The 18782-nt window shown below is 37.5% G+C and overlaps 1 protein-coding gene across 3 annotated transcripts in view; it reads left to right on the top strand.

The window, feature by feature from the left end:
* LOC122799227 (myosin heavy chain, skeletal muscle, adult-like) overlaps positions 1-18782 on the top strand; it is a 446467-nt gene that overhangs the window by 167872 nt on the left and 259813 nt on the right. For 2 of the 3 annotated variants that reach the window (XM_044068147.1, XM_044068148.1), the window contains one exon: positions 16624-16664. The gene's annotated coding sequence lies outside the window, so the exon portion shown is untranslated. Of the gene's footprint in view, positions 1-16419; positions 16440-16623; positions 16665-18782 lie in introns of those variants that run through there. The other variant, XM_044068149.1, reaches the window with a different exon arrangement.

Here is an 18782-nt window from a genome sequence, read left to right as displayed (position 1 = left end):
GCCAGAATTTGGGTCACAAGGGTAACTACAATATATGTAGACAATGTAAGATAGGTAATCAAACAGGATGTCTGGGTGGTAAGATGAAAAGGAGCTGTTGGAGAAAACTCACACAGACACCAAGGAAAGTGCAGCCCTCCTGTAGTGAACAGAAATCAGGTCTGAATCCCACACCCTAGAGTGTTCGGCAGATATCTTTGCACTGAGCCCCTGTGTTGCTACTATTACCGTACTTTGACCATCACACAGAGCAGGATCTGGAATTTATGAAAATGTATCATAATGATCCTTTTTTTATACATACATGGGATAGAACTGGGCAGCTGGAACAGTAAGACAAGAAAGGGATGGCTTCACAATTAGTAACGAATAATGACTGGACACAAAAGTATAACAGAGAGCTAATACAGCCCAGTGATATAGCAGCTAAGCTAGCTGGGAGCAGACACTATCTCTGTCTTACAGTTAACAGTGACAGGCTGATCACTTTCATCCCAGATAACTGGGGAAGGGATATACAGGTTAATTTAAGGAATAAGCTTCATGTGGACACCTGTCACTTTATTTGTTTCTTTTAATTGTATCCAAGTTAGTGGACTGGGTCCCAAGGATGCATTCTTACTCATGACCTTATTATATAAAGTAATAACATAAGGACATTATGTATTTATTTATTTATTTGCTGACCAGATAAGTGGACTGGTCATTTGAACATTTTCAGTCACGACCTGGGTTCTGAGGGAGAAACCATTTTAACTTATACATTACTGCAGAATATGTATAAGTTACACAAAACATATAAACAGAATTGTGAAAACAAATGAACTATAGCAGTTCTACAAGATAAATAAAGTATATGTGTTCCACAGAGTATGGAAAGAAATGTCAACAAAGGTGCATTTATGTATGAATATACATAGAAATAACTTTAACCATTATCATGAAAAAAATGATAATTAGTATTGTTGGAAAAGTATTCCTTCAGATTATCATTGAAGATATTTGGTGTTTATTGATTCTTTACTTCTGCTGGAAGATGATTCATTATTGCTGACCCTAACTTGATGAGAGCTCTTTCACTCAAAGATGTATTGAACCACAGTCTGATTAAGGTAATAATTTCCTCTTGGTTACTTGTAAGCAGGTGTGCCTGCTGCTTAACAGGAAATGTAGTTTTTAAGGGTAGACAATATCCCAACAGAGGTATTTTGAATTATATTGTACCTAGTAGTAGAATAACCCTGTGGTTGCTAGAAGCCAAATGAATCCCTAGAGGAGGTGACAGTGTTGATTGTGCATGTCAAATCTACATATTTAATTCTCTGCCACCTAAACCTTCTGTGTACTGTAGCAACAGTGCATGGTAAAAAGTGGAAGGCCATACTGAAGTCTGAGAATTAAATCATTTCTTTCTAATGGCTGGCAAACTTCTGGTGAAAGAAGGGGAAACCCTAAAGCATAACTTCAAGTGATTTAGTACTCCAGTGATAATCCTGTCAGTGTGTGCTGAGGTTAAGCAAGGATTCAGTGTACGACCAAGATAACTTTGTTCTGTAGCATTTGGGAAAATGTTATATTTAACTTTTAGCAGAAAGTGTACTAGGTTTGCTAATTCTTGAAGTGCGTCAGACAGCCTGACACTAGATTTATTAAGTAAATGAATAATCTGTTGGTGTGTGTTCAATTAGAGAGAGAGAGGTGAAACTAGACTGTAACTTGAGTTGGAGGTCTGATCTGTTGTTTTTGCTAGAGTCTATAAGCAGTAGATAATCAACATATCTGACTATGTTAAGGGAAGTCAGATCGTAAGTGAAATAATTTATTAATAGAGAAAGTAATAAATAGCCTTACATCGATGATTGGGATATAATAAAATTGAGGGTTCACCTCTGACAAAGACCTGTTGCTGTAAACTTATAAGGTTCTGTGCTGTGGGTTAACTTATAAATCAGCGCAACATATTAAGGTAAAATTTAAGTGTACTAAATCTGTTAATTATCAGGGTATGCTTAATTGTGTCAAAAGTCCTTGTCATATCTACAGATAGCTCCGCCATAATGATGTCCTCATTCCTATTACAGTAGGAGGTGTGAGTGACTGTGTATAATGCAGTCATTGTACTGAAAGAATTGCGAAAGCCATGCTGCTGATCACAGAGTAGACTGTACCGATTTGTGTGTTCAACGATCTGTTCAAAATACAGCAACATTTCAAATAATTTGGTCAGAGGGCGAAGACTTGAAATAAGCCTGTAAGTCCTTAAATTCCTCTGGAACTGAAGCTTTAGGAAAGGGAATTATGATGACATGATTGAAAGGCGCACAGAGTATACTAGATGATAGCAAGAGGTTTGCAAATTTTAGTTACTACCATCTTGAGGAATGAAGGATGAAAAGTACTAAACTTGGCACCTGGTGCACTATTTAGCTTTTTAAATAGAGATTTGGTCTTTAGCTGATATTTGTTTAAAATAAAAGATTAGGTGATAAGCTGCAAGAAAGCAAAGCTGATTAATGTGCTCCATTTATTACTTTTCAGATATTCAGCTTTTGCTACATTAGTGCTTACTGTAGGTGTCTTCTTGCAGTTCAGGTATGCACTGAGGCTCTAAATAAACAATGCAATGACATGGGTGAGATGCAGAGCAAATATTCTGACTTTGTACATGTGGCAGCTTGTGACTTTAATAAAGCAGATCTGAAAGTAGTACTCCCACATTGCCATCAGTATGCGGACATTCCTACAAGGGGTGATAATATCCTGGACAGGGTGTACATAAACTCAAAGAAAGCTTATAAGGCAGTGCAACTTCCACAAATGGAAAATCTGACCATTATACCATCTTGCAATCACCAACTTGCAAACCTACACTGGTTAGAGAGAAACCAACAAAGAAACACATCAGGGTATGGCCCGAGAGGGCTATGGAGGCCCTCCAAGACTGATTGAAAGAACCAACTGGGATAAGTTTAAGGAGGTAGCCACAGTGAATCAGCATCTGAACATTGATGAATTCACTAAGGTAGTGATGGCATACATTTCAAACTGTGTTGATGGGGTAACAAATACCAGGAGTATCACTATTAGAGCTAACCCGAAGCCATGACTCACCCCTAAGGTATATGAGCTTCTGAAGGAGAGAAATGCAGCTTACAAGGATAAGGACAAAGCAGTCCTAAGTGTAGCAAGAGGTTATCTGAAGTGCGGTATAAAGGAGGCTAAGAGGGAGTATGGCAGAAAGGTACAGAGCCATTTTGAAGACATGAAGGATGCAAGGAAACTAAGGCAAGGCATACAGGAGATCACTGACTACAAAATCAGGTCAGAACAGTGTGAGGACAGCATTGAATTCCTGGACAGTTTGAACATCTTCTTTGGTAGATTTGAGGAAAGAAACAACAGGTTGACACTAAAGACAGCCACTGATGAGAAGGATGCAGTACTCAGTCTCAGCCCAGAGGAGGTAAGAAGAGAGCTAAGGAGAGTGAACCCCAAGAAGGCTGCTGGCCTGGACAACATACTGGGCAAGGTGTTAAAAGGTTATGCTGATCAACTATGCACAGTGCTCAAGGAAATAGTTAACACCTCTCTTGCCATGGCAAAAGTACCCTCATGCTACAAGGAAATTAACATCGTCCCACTACCTAAGAAAACCACTCCCTCCAGCCCTAATGACTACAGACCAGTTGCTCTGACATCTACTGTTATGAAATGTTTTGAGCAGCTGATCAAAAAACATCTTTCATCATGCCTACCTCCTGATTTTGACCCTCTGCAGTTTGCATATAGAGCTAACCGATCCATGGCTGATGCCATATCAGTAGCACTACACATCTCCCTTAAGCATTTAGATGACAAAGACAACTATGTGAGGATGCTGTTCATAGACTTCAGCTCTGCATTTAATACTGTGGTACCAATGCAGCTGATAGAAAAACTAGCATATTTAGGAATCAGTAAACATCTCTGTAACTGGATCCTGGACTTCCTGATTGAGAGACCACAGAGGGTGTGTTCAGGCAAGAACACATCAAAATTAATCATGATTAACACTGGGGTTCCACAAGGATGTGTTCTCAGCCCACTGTTATTCACCATCCCAACCCATGACTGCTATGCTAAGCACAAGTCCAACCATACCATCAAGTTTGCCGATGACACCACAGTCATGGGGCTCATCATAAAGGAGGATGAAAGGGCATGCAGAGAAGAGGTGGCATCTCTGATCAGTTGGTGCGAGGAGAACAATCTTGACCTGAATGTAAGCAAGACCAAAGAGATTATCACTGACTTTAGGAAAAGGAGAACAAACCACCCAGTGCTCGGGATCAATGGTGAGAGTGTGGAGAGGGTTAAGAGTTCGAAATACCTGGGTGTCCACATATCAGAAGATCTCTTGTGTTTGGGAGACACCAGTCAACTGGTCAAGAACACGCACCAATGCTTCCACTTTTTAAGAAGGCTGAAAAAAGCTAAGCTTACTCCTCATATTCTCCTCACCTTCTATAGAGGTGCAGTAGAGAGCATCCTACCTGCAACTTCACAGTGTGGATTAGAAGCTGCACAGTTACAGAAAGGAAGGTGCTACAAAGAGCGGTGAGGGTTGCAGAGAAGGTAACAGGTTCCAGTCGTCCATTGATACAGTATCTTTATTCTGCAAGAAGCATCTGAAAGGCCACCAAAATAATACAGGACAACACCCATCCTGAGCATGGACTGTTTAAGCATCTGGCATTGGGCTGGAGATATTGCAGCATCTGCTGCAGGGCTACAAGATTCAGTAATGGTTTCTACCCTACAGTGATTAGATTTCTGAACTCGGGCACTAGTCCCAGGGGTCTGGACACATAATAAGTCAATTTATATTTATTTGTGCAATATATACTTACATTTATTCCAATATTTATTTATTATATCCATAGTCAGTATTATTTAACTCACTTAAGTGCAATATTAGATAAATAACTTAGGCATTTCAATATATAGTGTGTTTTGTATTACTTTAAATAGGGTAGTTAATTTAACGCAGGGGAAGGTATTCTTTTCGTATATGAGTGTTGGTAAATGTCTCTGCTCTTTCTTGTGTGTTTTGGGAGTAGTATTGTATTTGTTAGTTATGTTTATTGCTCTACTTGTATGTGTTGTTTCACTTTCCTTTGTAATCTCAAGAATTGAGCTGATGCATGAAATATCATTTAGGCTACGTGTGTACTTCTAAATGACAGTATTTTACTTTGACTTTAACTTTGATTGTGACTCATAGCTGTCAACCTCTTAGCACAAAAAATCTGGACAAAGCCAAAAATAATGGGGGGACAAAGCCTCAAAAATAGGGACACATTTTAAATATTGCCCTTATAAACTTAGAAAGTTGCTAGAATAAAAGGTCTTGTGTTACCATGCATTTTCGGAAGGATATGAAGTCTGAAACTCAAATGCCTGTCATTATTCAGTGACTTCAGTCCTCATCAATTTGCCACAAAAAAATCCATAAAACCACAAATTTTATGAGGAACAGGCCAAAAATATGAGGAAAAAATCTGGACATTCTGTGAAAATCTGGACAGTTGAGATGTATGTTTGACTTTTTGAAGCTGTTCATTGATGAGTTTTGTTTCCAGTATGTTTGCATCATACCTCTGTCATTCATAAAAATATAAATAATTAAAAAATAAATATCACATAGAAGGGTTTGCTGAATTGTTTGCAGTTTACTTATATATTTAGGGGAATCTGACATTAACAGAGGTGCATAAGAACAGGAGTAATGAGATGCTTGATTTTATAAGGAGATTCTTCATTTCCTTTTTGGGAATGCTATGAGAGCTGGTGGAATGTTTTTATTTTTGCCTGAAATGTATACACTGTTCTATTGATGTGGGATTTAAAGACAAGGGCAGGACCTATCCAAGCACCCAGATGCTTGAATTGTTTGACCTGTCCAAGATTTATGCCTGATGGAGTAAGAATTGATGATGATGATGGTAGAAATCTAATTTTTTCTATCTATATAACAGTAAATTAATTTATTTCTTTTATGTTGATTGTGAAGCTTCTGAAAGTTGACCAGTTATTAAAAGTTATGGTGCATACTATCTCATTTGTGACAGTGCTGTGGATATTGCTGGAGTGTCAGAATATGGGATTATCTGCATAAATCTTTAAGCATAAAATGGGTAGCACTTGGGTGGAAGTACCTCTGATGTATTACTAATGAAGTGGGAGAATAAAAAAGATCCCAGTAATGACCCTGTGAGACTCCAGATGGAAATGTTGTGGATGGTGAGTGAAGTACATTTTACTTTTCACATAGAAAAGTAGCTGTGGATCCATTAGACAGATATATTCATGTTGCAAGATATGTTGTTGGAGAATGAAAGACATGCAGTGATTGTACTACAGCCTTTTTGAGACCTGCTATTTTAGAGGCAGTACTTGCTGCTAGGACTGGTGTTTAGGGAAGATGTGCAGACTTAGGACATGACATGAATTTCTGTCATGTGAGAATACAGATAAAGGGAGTGACAATGTCACACGGGACTACAGAAAGGGGAGGTGACATGGATTACTGTCACATGGGAGAATAGAGACAGGAAGTGGTGTGAATTATTATCAAATAAGACTGCAGAGAAAGGGAGTGAAGTTTTAAAACATGAGGAGAAAAAAAATCAAAGATGACAATTTTGCTTAGTTTAGCAGAAGTATTTTGGTATCAAGTAGGAATGGTAATCAAACCAGAAGTAGAGGAAAATCAGACAGCAACTGAATGTGACAAAAACAAAAGAAAGAATATAAGGAAGAGGATGAGATAAGAATGAAAGTAAACTGGAAAAACCATAAACATAGTGACAAGTATATAAATCACTTAGAACAACCTCATGCAGACCAAGATTTGATGCAGGAATATTTGACGTCCAGCCAGTACACACCAGATTGCCAACAATTAAATGTGTTGTCCCTTACTATCCTAGGTCAGTTACTAAGGAGCTTCACTCCTCACTACTGACTCCAATATGAGACTGTCACTTAAACAGAAGTAATATTTCACAATTTTCCCCTAAGCGCACAACAGGAACACGCTGCATTTTCCTGGGACTGGACTATATACCTCTGTCTACCCCAAATGTAGTTTCTTATTACACACTTCAGAGCAAAGTGTCCCAGTTTAAGACCGCTGATAAAACTCACACTCAAAGTGAATTTAAATCTTACATATCCAAACACTTCTGTGAAAGCCTGACTCAGATTTCCAGCTGTTTCTCTTCCCCAAAATAATACAGTAATTCTGCCACCAATCAGAGTGTTTTCATGCCCTTCCAGAGGGGTGCCCAGTTATGAAAATTAAATATCAAAATAAATTATAGCTATGAGCAGAACAGCCAGATCTTCGAGGGGACCTGGGGAGTATCAAACAGGTAGAAGCACTCTCCAATCTGTAAAGAAAAACACTGATTTACAGCCACAATGTAAATTAATGAAAAACATTTTATAATAAGTAAACTGATTACAAGAATGTAAATCAACAGCTTTCAATAAACACCAGAACTCAATCACCAGAAATGTAAAATTAAACTGCAGGATAGGAGTCCATTATTCTAGAAAAACACTATCTTAATAACTAAGCTTCCCTAATCTAACTAAAGAATACTGTCCCTGTTCTAATCTAACATATGACAGCAAAGCCAAGACAGGCTTACAGCTTTTGGTGAGTTCTCTTTCATGGGTGTCCACTGACTGCACAGCACTTGACAAAACTGTTCAGCTCAATGGTCTTCAGCAGTCACAACTGTCTTATTTAAAAAAAAAATAGTCAGCTGTTTGAAAAAGTTTTTTTTTCTGTCACTCAGCTGTTTAAATAATCACTTAGCAACCAGGAACATTCTAATGACATCACTCACTGTTCTGCTGATTCTCTACAATACTTTAGAACGTACCTCTCAAACATGCGCAGTTAGAAATGTATCAAAACACTGACAGATTCTCTAAACATTCTGTATAAACAGGGAAATGCTCAGCATTTTAAAACTTATTTACATTTTCACAAGTAGACATGTTGGCATACCATACAAGTTAATCCAAAATATACACAACTCTCCTGCCAGATATGCTAACAAAGATGACAGTGTTTTCATTTTCTTCACAGAATGGGTAAGGAGAGGTGAACTGAAATGAAAAAATGAACAGTTAATAATGGCGGCCCAGGACAGTGGACTTAGGTACACATTTGTTTTCAAAGTTCATTGAAAAGGTGGAAGAATCAGACAAATGCATATTCTGTAAAACAGGACTATAAACAGTCACACATCTTGTAGCTGGGTGTGATACAATCATGGGAGACAGCCTGTGTATGAAAGGCACAATAGTATGGCAAGACTGTTGCACTGGTCATTGTGCAAACACTGCAATATAAAAATATCTGAGAAGGACTGGAAACATGGACTACAAAGCATTATAGAGAATGATGAAGTTGATCACCCATTACCAACAGTTCAAAAATGTATATGAGAAAAACAGATATAGTATTCCATGAAAAAATAAATAAAAGCAGCATTGATCATTGAAATTGCTACACCTAGTGATTACAATGTATTATGTACAGATAGACACAAAGATATAAAATGCCTGGATTTGCAAGCAGAAATGAGTGCAATGTGGAAGAAAGATACCCAGACTTTTCCAATAGAAGTAAGAGCAACAGGTGTATTAAAAAAGAATTAACAGTCATACTGAGATATGCTACCAATACATATAACCCTGTGTGAATTGCAGAAGGAGGCAATTCTGGGCACACTGTGGGTTCTGAGAACAGTACTCATGGTTAACATCAAAGACTGAAACCATACTAATTTCATGAATGCTAATGATAACCTGACTTAGGAATGGGGTCCACTCCTGCCATGGTATTAGAAACCCAAAAGACTTGGAGAAATTAAACCGGGAGAGACTTGGATTGTTGTCAGATTGAAGCACTGGCTTATACTGCCACAAGGGAGAACATAGGAAGCTGTCCTTGGCCATGCTGGATATCAATAAGTGTAGTTATTCCATTCATTCCCAGACTGAGAAAGGAGGATGAACTTTAATCTCAGCCATCAGATGGAGGAGACACATCACTATGTCTAGTGTTGCCATTCTACTGACCTTTTTTAATATATACCTCAGCTGGCAATCTGTGTGCTCCATGCAGGGCATTATGTTCTTTGAGTCACGGTAATTTGCCACTACATGTTATAAAGGGTATCTCTAGCATTGTGATGCTAGTTACAGTGGCCTGTAGCACTGAGGAGCAGGACCCCTTTCTGAAATATGGTAGCTATGGTGAACCTCACTCATTGTCCAGCAGACTTGTGCCACTTATAAAGATGCATTGTATTATAATTATATTTTATTATATTATATTATATTATATTACATTATACTTGCTTGTTGTCAGAAAGAGGCACTGTGCTTATGTACTATACACTTTCAGTGCATTTAACACTGTACCTCTAAATAATATGAACAAAACTCCAGTAGTACATAATTTACCTGTAATTTAGTTATGCATTTTGTTCAGGTGTCTAGGAAAGACATTTTCTGAATGTATGGGGGTTTAATTTTAGACATCATACATTTGCACACACAGTACAACATGCTTTCTCTAAAAAAATAATGTGTGTGTGTCTTTGATATCTGTTTGTGTGTCTGTCTGTCTGTAGAAACACAAATTCACATAAACAGACACGTGAGCGCATGCGTGCGTGCACACACACACACACGCACACACACACACACACACACACACACACACACACACACACACACACACACACACACACACACACACACACACACCAGGAACAATTGAATCTTTTTTGTTCTCTGGTAGCTAACTTAAATAAATGACTAAGGTGAGTGTTATTTATAAAATTTGCTTATGGCTCCTCCAGGTGAAAAGAATTGCAAATGTATGAAAACAGATATCTTTCAAAGCGTTTAAACTTTTGTTACCATGATGGACTTTTAAGCACTTTGAATTATTTTTCAAACTTTATTACAAAGAGGATAAAACATCCCTCTCCAAAGCCAAAAACACAGCATCAATGGGACAAGACGGTGTCCCAGGCTGTGTCTTACACGAGCTCAAAGATGAACTAACCCCTCACCTAAACACACTGTTCAAAGTCAGCCTCTCCACAGGCTGCTTACCCATAGAGTGGCGCACAGCAATGGTTATTTCGCTCCACAAAGGTGGAGCCACAACAGACCCCGGGAACTATCTCCCTATAAGCCTGACTAGCTTGGTCTGCAAGGCTATAGAGCGCATCATCATGGAACTCATTAACAGAGACATTGGGAATCTCCAAACACTGGACCCTATTCAGTTCGGCTTTGTTAAGGGCAGATCATGCCTCCTAAACCTGGTGGACTTCTTTTGAGAATGTTACCAAGGTTATAGATGAGGGAAAGGTGGCACACACAGCCTACCTAGACCTCGCAAAGGCCTTCAACACCATTCCCCATTCTGGTATTATAGACAAGCTCACCAGCCTGAACATAAACCCCTGCATCACAAAATGGGTTGCCAACTGGCTCATGGACAGAACTCACATGGTGATATTTGCCGGAGCTAGGTCTGACTCTAAACCAGTTACAAGTGGTGTCCCCAGGGCAGAGTCCTAGGACCCCTCCTGTTCGGCATATACTTCTCAGAGGTACAGGCAAGCACAGGAGGACTATGGCTGACCAAGTTCACAGACGACTGCAAACAATGGGCTATAATTGACTCTCCGGCTGACACAGACATCCTCCAAAAGGGACCTCACTAAACAGATACCTAGTGTCAAAATCATGGCCTCAATCTAAATGCCAAAAAGTGCATTGTCATCCCCTTTGGAAAAAACAAAGTACCCACAAACTACCACATAGGTGGTAGTCCCCTAAATACGGAAAATGTAATAAGGGATCTGGGGACCCAAGTAGATAGTAATCTCTCCTTTGATAATCACATTGCCAAAGTGGTTAGAAAATCCTTCTATGTGGCCCAGATAATCACAAAAGGGTTCGCATCCAGATCAAAAGAGGTCATTGTGCCCCTCTACTCATCACTCATCAGACCCATCATAGAGTAGAACACCCCATTTGGGATGTACCTTACAAGACATCTACAACAGCTGGAAAGACCACAGAAGTACCTCACCAAGAGGATCACTGGCCTCAAACAGATGCCCTATGCAGCTCGACTGAGGAAACGTCAGCTGTGCTCGATTGCATACCGCCTACTCAGAGGTGATCTCTGCCTGACATACAAGGCCATGTCCAACCCAGAATTGATGGACATGCTCCATCTAAAGAAAATTTATCCCCTTCAGCCATGCAGTCTAGGGATCTAAACCTCACTACAACAATAAATAAGACATGCTGGAGGGATAGATTCCTGTCCCAGTGACTTCCCATGCTTTGGAACAAGATTCCAATCTACATTAGGCAGAGCTCCTCACTAACACTCTTCAAGAGAAACCTTGACGAGTGGATGGGAAAAAGAAAGTTTACCCCGGGGATCACTTCAGCGGCTCTGCTGGACAGAGGCACAGGGATCTAATCTAAGGGGGTGGCGAAAGCCAACACATTCTGGCTGGGCTTATAAATGCCTTCGGGCAGATAGCCTAGTACCTACCTATGAACCTATGAACCTGTTTACAGTGGCTATTCTTTTTTGCCAGTAGCATCTTCCTATGCATCATGTTTATCTCCCAATAAAAGTTTTATTCATTACAATTGATAGGTCACAGTAAACTGAAAGACATTTGCCAGCTGCAGGGAATTCTTCTAATTAGTAAAAATGCTAAAATAATCTTAACTCCAAGGTTCTTCTCAGACTGAAAAAATGCAGTAAACACTTGAGTGAAATTCTTGGTGTCAGTTTTCCACTGTGACTCAATCAAACAATGGTAAACTGACACCCAGCTGTACAAAGTGCACTGATCTTGGTAGGTGGTAGGATCTAGGCTTGTAATGAAGATACATTGTTGTGCAACATAGCTCTCAACCATACCTCTCAACCTCTTAAAGCAAGAAATCTGGATAAAGCCATAAATCAAAGTGGGACAAAGGCCCAAAATAGGGACAAATTTATGAATTTTTCTGAAGGATATGAAATCTAAAACTCAAACATCTGTCATAATTTTCGAACTTCAATCTTTTATGATTTACCACTAATTTGCCAGAAAGCCACAATTTTATGAAAAGCAGACCAAAAATATGAGACCAAAATCTGGACATTCTGAGAAAATCTGTACAGTTGAGAGGTATGGCTCAACCTCTTACCAAAGGACATTAGAGTTAGGGACAAGGCCAAAATAATCAGGAACAATTTTTCAAATACAGGGACACTTTAATTATAGGCAGTATTTATTTTGAAGAAGGCTGCAGTAAGACCATTTATATTCATAAGCATTTTATAAAGAGAATGATGTCTGAAGCTATAATGCATATTCATTCTTTGTCATAGTCATCATGGCTTTGCCATAAAATCACAGTTTGATGAAGGATAGAGTAAAATTCTAAAAATGTCCACAACGAAGAACCAGGTCCAAGATGAAAAAGGTTTAATGCATCCAAAAGACAACGATAATCACAAATGACAAAAACATAAAAATACGATTGACCTAGGTTTCGTCCAGTAATAATACGGACTTCTTCAGAACATTAAACATACCCAAAACACCTCTTAAATAGCTTAATGAATGAATGAGTACATATCATGTGACTTAATCAATTAAATTATTAAAGCAATTAATTCAAAAATCTAACCATATATTATTTTCAAACTATAAAACTACACTAACTGCATCAAATAAAAAATATATATAAAAAATATGTTATAAAAATTATACATATATATATATATATATATATATATATATATATATATATATATATATATATATATTTTTTTTAAAAGTATTAAATATAAATATAAATTCATTAAAATATGTGTGTGTAAAAATTATAAACATAATTCTTTATGTTTATACCTATAAATAACCATTACTATAATCCTTATAAGGAATATAATATAATGTGACATCAAAAACCTTTGCACTGCTATACCCTACCTTTAATATGCTTAAGTTTAAGCACAGGCTTTGCAGTGCAATATTCATTTAGACCAGGGAAATTGTGTTCATTCAACTTTAATTGCCATTTTAGTTCACTTAAATCTAAATGCACATCCAAAATTCTACCTTGCTGGTCACGATTTATTTGCTGTAAGACACAAAATTTGAATGAATGATCATGATGGTCCAATATATGTCTAGCCATAGCATTAGTGGGTTTTAGATGTTTCATATCTAAAAGATGTTCCCTAATCCTCTCTCTAAATAGCCTACTTGTTTTCCCAACATAGAAGGCAATACAACCCAAACACTTAGCAAGATAAACAACATTCTTACTATAACAATTATAATGACCCATGATATATACCTGCTGACTATTAACTTCTAATTTACTCCCAGTCGTTAAAATGTATGAACATATGGTACATCTCCCACATTTAAAATGACCTATTTCTCTATTAATAGTAACATTTTGTGTCTTACAGCAAATAAATCGTGACCAGCAAGGTAGAATTTTGGATGTGCATTTAGATTTAAGTGAACTAAAATGGCAATTAAAGTTGAATGCACACAATTTCCCTGGTCTAAATGAATATTGCACTGTAAAGCCTGTGCTTAAACTTAAGCATATTAAAGGTAGGGCATAGCAGTGCAAAGGTTTTTGATGTCACATTATATTATATTCCTTATAAGGATTATAGTAATGGTTATTTATAGGTATAAACATAAAGAATTATGTTTATAATTTTCACACACACATATTTTAATGAATTTATATTTATATTTAATAATTTTTTAAATATATATATATATATATATATATATATATATATATATATATATATACATATAATTTTTATAACATATTTTTTATATATTTTTTTTATTTGATGCAGTTAGTGTAGTGTTATAGTTTGAAAATAATATATGGTTAGATTTTTGAATTAATTGCAAAGGGTGCTTTAATATTTTAATTGATTAAGTCACATGATATGTACTCATTCATTCATTAAGCTATTTAAGAGGTGTTTTGGGTATGTTTAATGTTCTGAAGAAGTCCATATTATTAGTGGACGAAACATAGGTCAATCGTATTTTTATGTTTTTGTCATTTGTGATTATCGTTGTCTTTTGGATGCATTAAACCTTTTTCGTCTTGGACCTGATTCTTTGTTGTGGACATTTTTGGTTTTGGTTCCTGGTTTGTTGAGAGTAAAATTCTAAGGCAACATTAGGCGGCTATGAGAATCCACGACAACTGAGCAGCATGATGTATAGATTAGCTGTCTTGAGAAAGAAAAAAGAAAAGAACAAGGCAATGGAAGAAGATGAGAAGCAAAAGTGTGGGGTAAACAATTCTGTTATTTTCTCAGAGGCATTTTTACACCATTTTCATTGCTACCCTTCCATACTGTACTGTCATTTGGCAGCTGTAGTGTGAGGTAAAGATGGGCGTGCTTTGTTTGTGCTATAATTAAGCTTGCCCAGTTTCTGTACCAGCCAGTTAACAACTGATTGCTTTATATAACACATGGCATTGCTTCTGTAGTGAACAGATGACACAGTTAATAATAGTAGGTTCAGTGCATATAAAAAACTATTGCTCCATTGTTTTACAGTCTGTACCATTGTCTTTTTAACAAAAAGTGCACTCTGTTTAAAACATTTATCAAAGTAAACAGTTTCAGACACGCCCTAAGGAAAGAAATCTAGAATGTGGCTACTGAAAACATTGTAGAGTAAAAAAAGGTCTTTCGGCTTAGGGGTCGCCACAGTGGAACTCCGGTCCACTCATGATTGGCAGTGGATTTTTACAGTGCCAAGTTGCCAGCTCGACGTCCAACCTTCAAAGAAGGCATGCCCATTCACGCTCGTACCTACCTGCATGTCTTTAGCTTCACTTGATTGCAGAGAGGACATGCAGACTCCATACAGAAGGCGCTCTAGCTGAGAATTGAACGGGAGAACCCTTGCTTTGAGGCGACAACGCTAACCGCTGCACCACCGCGCCCTAAACGTTGTAGAGTATATACTGCAAAAAAGCAACGAGAAGCACAGGAGCAAACCACAGCAATATAAGGCAGTTCTCATAGACAAAATACTCAGCTTCAAAACGAAATATCCAATGGAACAGCAACACGGAATATTAGTATAAAATCAATACACGAATAAATTGATTTTATACTTATATTATTCTGTGTTGCTGTTCCATTGGATATTTTGTTTTGAAGCTGAGTATTTTGTCTATGAGAACTGCCTTATATAGCTGTGGTTTGCTCCTGTGCTTCTTGTTGTTTTTTTTACAATTTTTACAATTTCTACCTCAGCTTAAGAAGCATTTGTTCCCTGGTAACACTCACTGTTGTTTTATATTGTAGAGTATATAGTTTATATATATATATATATATATATATATATATATATATATATATATATATATATATATATATTACTGTGCTTAGACTTGTATGCACTTTGTGAAAGAGAACTAAATGGTTAGGCAAATGTGTACAGCTATGTATTATGGACATCAATGCAAACTAGTCTATGTTTATGACAGCATACTTTTGATGTGCATCACATTTTAACCTATCTCTCCAGACTTCTGTGTCTTTCTGCTCTAATTAATCAAATCCCTGCATAAAACACATTGCAGTGTTCCTACAGTGCTCACCACTGAACTCCCTCTTTTCAGACCTTTAACAGACAAGCTCAGCAGCCGCTTTCTGTCACTCACTTGGTTCTTTATAAAGCCCTTGCCTGGCAGTGGCAGATCCTTTTTATATCAGTTCAGTTCTAAAATATCATTGTCCTGCCTACTGCCTTGCCTTCTTAACATGCTAACCCTCTCTTGCCTTTCTGGTTTCCTTTTGTACACAGAATCATGTCATCCATTTTTTTTGCCAACAGTTTTCTCTGTGTGAGAAATTAATTTTGCATTTGTGCATCATCCTGGAATATGTTCTTTGCATGTGAATGTTTGGAGTGATATTCTAGTTTTAAACAAGTAACATTTTGTCAGGAAATATGATGCCTTATTACTGGGACATCTTATAAATAGCAGCACTGTACACTAATTACCAAGAGGTTATCCTGGACTGAATCATAGATCATTTACACAACATTTTTACCTATTTGATTCAACATATACACAACATGCAAGCATAAATCTAATTATATCCTTTTACTCATACTGTAAGCCATAAGCATGCTGGAGGGTAATGTTGCCATCCCATGACTGCCCTTTTAAACAGAATGTGTCAGCTGTGCATTCATATCTAGCCTTATAAAAGCAGTACCACCTTAGCAGCAACTCAGGCATCTGTGGCTACATTCAAGGTATATTTCTAATACCTCTTTGAAATGTGAAGATTGTTGGCCCTTGTGGATTACTGAAAAGTATTGCAGTGTTTTACGTTTTGTTGAGTTCTTGTGTTGCATCATCAGAAGTGTTTATAAATACTAAATAAGTTGTGAACCTTGCTACAGTTTCATTGTAAGAAATATTTCTCATATTTTACAGCACTGTCCAGAGTTGACTACATAATTCAACTAAAAGAAAAGGTAAGGGCATTCATGTTTTTCTGCATTGTGATCTATTTCTTCCATAAACAGTAATGGTTTAAGTAAATTATTGAGTTACTGTATGCTGTATTTTTTAATTTCCGTGTCAAAACTGATAAGGAAGTGTACTGCAAGAAATAAAGTTTGCCAAGTGTCAACAGTTAAAGACTCATTTATAAAGATATATATTGCAAAGAATAAAGTGTCATTTAAATGTCATTTGTGACACATAACAAAGAAAATAATATAACAGTATTCAGTTGTTTTGAGTTATTTGCAGTTTTCTGATACTGTTACAGAAAACTGACGGTATTATGGATAAAACCTGCTTATCATAATCTGCGTATGTGATCCAACTGCTTATCCTAGAGGTAGGATATTGATATTTTAGTGTACAATGGCATATTTGTCTGTTCAAATGCTTGTCAAGAAAAGCCTGTAGTATACGGTAAATGAAATTCCATGATGTTCCTTTGTTCAGTTATTTTACAACTAAAGTATATCTCATCAATTCACAGATGATGAGGACATTTAGTTGTTACCTGGGTGACCCCACTGGACACAGCTTCCCTTTTCAGTCATGACCCAGCGGCACTGTCAGGTTAAGTGACTTGTTCACAATCACGTAGTCAGAAAAGGGAGGCTAACAGAATCAAATTCTGGGCTATATGGAACAGTTCATTAACAGCTCACAGCCTTAATCCTTTATTCTGATCGCCAATATTCTTTTTACTGCTGGTTGGTTTTGACCCTTTGGTAGAAAAGGCAAAATTTAAATATATAGATGTAAGAAGAGAACACATTCCTCCTTTTTTGATCTAAAATCCGGCAATAAGCTATTTTTTAGTCCACTTTCATATTCCCACCCCTTGAACATGAAACAGCAGCTACATAATGTATTTATCTGACCTCTTGCTGATGTGGCCATACACCTGTGACCCCATTCATTGTTATGAGACTACACTCACTCTAACTGTGGACTAACACTTCCTTGGGGGAATCCCATACTGCATGTACGAGAGCTGCACACTTGTGAGGAATTATTAACTGCATAACCCTTCAAGTTGCATTGGGTGATGCATCCTGGCAGCTGTACAGCATGTACATGCTGCAGCATGTATGCCAGTTTGTGGAAACCACTGGGCTAACCTTTAGACAGGCCTATACCCCTGTTGCCCACCACAGCAAGCCCCTACTAGGAATGGTAGTACAGTCGGGACGGGCTGTTCATTCACCCCAGAACTGATAAGAAGGTACAGGTCTATCCAGCCTATCTCTTCCTGCTGCACTCCTACACAGAGCCAGGTATTGAAAACCTGTTTAGTTCTTAGTGATACACCTCCAAACACAACTCACATTTCAGTGGGTTGGCTTTGATGACTGGATATTCATTTATACATTTTAATTTTACTAATTAATTGGCTAGGTGAACTAGTTCTTCACAGTCCCATTTTCAGCCACAACCTGTAATACAAGAGCAAAAAAAAAAAAAAATATATATTTTTACTATCAGAATTTTGAATGTTGGTTCAGCAAACATAGGAAGATGAATGGCAGTTGGCCGATTTCTGTGTTGCTAAATGTTAGGACACCGAGAGTAAATATCAGCGAATGCAATTAGGCATTTGGTGATATTTACTCAATGTTATGCGTAAAGTCACGGTACAGTGTGGATTGGGAACTGTATCCCTTCCCTCACTATAGTGTGATCTCGGAGTTGGAATATTTAGTTTGCAGTGGGTTGGGGGGCAGGACCCCCCACATGGGCAGGTGCAGGGGGCTTGCCCCCCCCTGCTAAAACATGAATGCAAGTGTAGGTGTTTAGCTCACATTTGCACCTACACTGACATTACATTCAATATTCAACATAAATGTTGAACCTGCTAAATTCGTTCAACAGATTCAACATTTTAACCTAATTACTAGAATGCAGGAATTAGCAGCTCCTGTTCAATGTTTCCACATTATGATCCATCTCAGGCTGGTGCTATAAGGCAGATCCGTTTGAAAGAAGGCAAAAAAAAAAAGAAGAAAAAGATGGACCTTTTCTCTTTTAATTTAACAGCTTGCAACAGCTTTCCCAGACATGCAGAAGTGCATTTTTTATTTCTGTACTGC

This window comes from Protopterus annectens, chromosome 4.part0 (assembly GCF_019279795.1).
Source record: "Protopterus annectens isolate FY-2018-M chromosome 4.part0, PAN1.0, whole genome shotgun sequence".
Classification (NCBI taxonomy): Eukaryota; Metazoa; Chordata; order Ceratodontiformes; family Protopteridae; genus Protopterus; species Protopterus annectens.
The sequence above is the reverse complement of the archived record's forward strand: the minus strand, read 5'-3'. Positions and strand labels throughout refer to the sequence as shown.